At 59.1% G+C, this 3,091-nt stretch overlaps 1 long non-coding RNA gene across 1 annotated transcript; it reads left to right on the top strand.

The window, feature by feature from the left end:
* The first annotated feature begins 263 nt into the window (after window positions 1–263).
* On the top strand, window positions 264–1,162 carry LOC128348945 (uncharacterized). The gene is made up of 3 exons (XR_008318444.1): window positions 264–429; window positions 803–925; window positions 1,045–1,162. It is a non-coding gene; the product is annotated as an uncharacterized LOC128348945 (long non-coding RNA).
* The last annotated feature ends 1,929 nt before the right edge of the window (window positions 1,163–3,091 follow it).

Here is a 3,091-nt window from a genome sequence, read left to right as displayed (position 1 = left end):
GCCCTTCCTTTCCTGCACTACGCAGCATGGCGGCTTGGATGGCAGCCACTGTTTACACGGGAGGCGGGGACTTGCCCTTCCCCCTTGGGGATGTCTTTCCCTTGCAGTGGACCTCATGCTCCCTGAGCCAGAGGCAGCACCCTCCAGGCCCAGATGTGCGTGCAGACACCCATGGCACTGGCCTGGCCCCGGGGATTCTCCTGACCCATAACTGTCCCTCGGACTGTGTGCTGAGGCCCGGCCCTCCCCTTCTCCTCAGGGGAGAGCAACAAAGAAGATCGGGGACGTCATCCGGTGCGTGGAGTATGCCAGTGAGGTGGAGGAGAGGTTCCCTGAACTCCTGGTGGGCCTGGTGAACAAGATCCTCACCGGCCTGCAGAACACCACCGAGGGAGTGGGGAACCGGGAGAGCCAAGACCTGCCTCCTGAGTAAGTCATGGCGCTGGGGAAAGCGAGGCCAGCAAGTCCTCCTTCCAGCACTCTGGGAGGACAGGCTAGGGCCATTTGTCCCATGTCCCACTCTGATGGGTGAGGAGCATTTCTGGCCTGTTGGGGTGACTCTGGCACGGTGGTCCCCTCCCTCAGCTACACAGAGGAGACCCCAGAATTTGCAGCCCTCTTGGATCTGCAGAGAGCCTTAAAATGTGTCTGCAGTGTTAAAAAACCAGCTGTGGGGAAAGTCACTTCACCCCTGTGGTCTCCCTCCCATGGTCCAAGACAGTCCCTCCACCCCTGACACTACGCCACCCCGCAAGGAGACACACACTTTGGGGACAGCCACCTCCTCTTCTCTTCTCTGCAGGGAGACCTCGCAGATTGTCCGGACCCTGCTGGAGAGGGTGGCACAGGTGACCCCAGAGAAGACCTGCTGGGAATCCCTGTGCTCTCCGCAGAGCTGCCTCCAGGGTGTGGCCCTCTTGGTGAGGTAAGTAGGAGTGAAGAGGAGATTTCTCAGGAGGCCTGGGGGCTGGGGTGGTTTGGGTCAGGTCTGCTCTTTCCGGGCCTTCCGCCCAGGACTCAGCAGGGTCCTTTGGTGTGTTGCAGGGCTCTCCTACAGACACCATCCTCCACAGTGGCCAGGCTGAAGGCATACCTGGCTTCCCTCTTCAGCCTGGACAAAGATCCAGAACAGCATTCCCTCGCAGAGGTGGCCTTCTTTGTGGAGGTGAGCAGCGAGTTCCTCGGCGTGGGCTTCCCTGAGAGGAGGGTCTGGCCCCAGGGGCTGATGGATGTTTTCCTCCTTTCCCTCTTTTAGCTGCTCCTGAAAGACAAAGACTTCGCCGCCTTGGAGAAGACTTGGACGCTCCTGGTAGCGTGGCTAGTCCACCCCAGACAGAACATCCGCTACCTGAGCGAAAGGGGACTTCTCCAAATCTATGGAAAGCTGAAGGCGGTGAGTGACCCAGACCCACGACCCCGGGAGCATCTCTGGGCATGGAAACTCCTCTCTTTGGGGAGCCCTGCCTGAGGCTGGTGCTCCTAGGCATCCCCAGGTGTGATGGGGAGATTTCTCCAGTTGGGTGGATTGAGCCTGTGGAACCCTTGCCACAGGACGAAGGAGAAATCCTGAAGGGAAGGCACAGAAATGCATCTCTCCGTGGGAGCCCTGATTCCCCACGTGCTCCAATGCCGCCTTCTCCCCCCTCTTTGTGCCTCCGGCATGGCTTGAGTGATCTCCTCCCCAAGGCAGTGGATGGAGGCCAAGCGGCATCAGCCCCCCGAGAGGCCTGTGGTCTGTTTAGCAGGGGGTGGACTAGCATGGGTTTGAAAGAACTCCAAGGATCCACCTTTTTTCACCCTAGGCAAAGAAACCCCAGGATTTTAGTGCCGGGATCCTGGGAGGGCTCAGGACCTCCAGTCTGGAAGCCACTTTGGGGGTCCTGGCCTTCATGGAGCGGCTGAGGCACTGCCCATCGGAACATCAGGCCACCGTGAATGCTGCCCTGGCTGCCCTGTGCCGCCCTCTCTTCCACCACATGAGTACTTGCACGCCAGCCCTCCGCCCCGGCTCTATGAGGGCCGGCCAACCTGTAGATTCCGACCGGGTTGGAGAAGGGAAACCGGACACCCCCTTGAGACCTCTTGCAAGAGACCCATGCAAGCTCTTCTTCATGGTGATGGAGGTGAGGAATTCCTCCCTGCCAACGACAACCCCTGTTTTTTTGTAGGAGGAGGCTAAGATCCGAAGGGCAGCCATGAAGACCCATCTGGATCTCCTGCAGCACCGCCACCACCATCATGAGGGTACAGAAGAGAACATCACGACCCTCATCGCGGTGCTGATGCATGTGGAGGATGAGGACCTGGAGGTAGCACAGGTGAGAGCCCACTTTTTCCTGCCTCCTCTACAAAGGTGTTTAGGCTTCCCCAAGTCCAGCCACCCAGTGGCAGACCTCAGAGCTAGCCTCACGGGGTGGTGAATCATCCAGCTGTCCCGCTGTGGCTTGGCCCATCCAGGCCTCTCTGAAACCTTTCAGGGAATGGACCTCTCCACCCCCTTCTACTTTCTCTTCCCAGAGTTCATCCAGGGCCCTTCTTTCCTGGGATGGGGAAAAGCTTCCCCTCTTGAATCTGGCTGTCCTCGGCTGTGCTTCAGCCAACGAGAGGCCACCAAAGTCCAAAATCTCCCCTACTCCTTGAAGCCCCCTAAGAGGTTTCTTGGAATGCCTTGGGAGGCTTTCCCACTCCCATTCCAGTCTTTCATTGGCAGGCTGCAAAGGACAATCTGAGCCTCCTGGCGGAAGCCCTCCTCTGGCACCTGGAGGGCAGGCTGCTGGCGCGGGACTCTTACAGCCTGCAGGAGCTGCTGCACAAGATCGCCAAGCGTCTGGTAAGGGCAGCCCCTCCCTGTCCGTCCCTCGGCTCAAATGGCTCAAGGACCTTTGGGCGATGCTTTGCTCACTTGGGATTTGTCTTTGCTCTTGATCCCAGATTCGGCAGCTCGGCACAGAGGACGCCGTGGAGATGGAGGCCACCAAGATCCTGGGCTTCTTCCGCAGCGAGCAGCCTTCAGTGAGGAGAACAGCTGCCCTGCTGATCGGTAAGGGAAACAAGACCTTTGGGTCTCCCTTCGTGGGTCGTCTTGGTGGGC

The sequence above is a fragment of the Hemicordylus capensis genome, chromosome 3, assembly GCF_027244095.1.
Source record: "Hemicordylus capensis ecotype Gifberg chromosome 3, rHemCap1.1.pri, whole genome shotgun sequence".
NCBI lineage: Eukaryota > Metazoa > Chordata > Lepidosauria > Squamata > Cordylidae > Hemicordylus > Hemicordylus capensis.
Note: the sequence above shows the minus strand (reverse complement) of the source record. Positions and strands in the feature narration are given on the sequence as shown.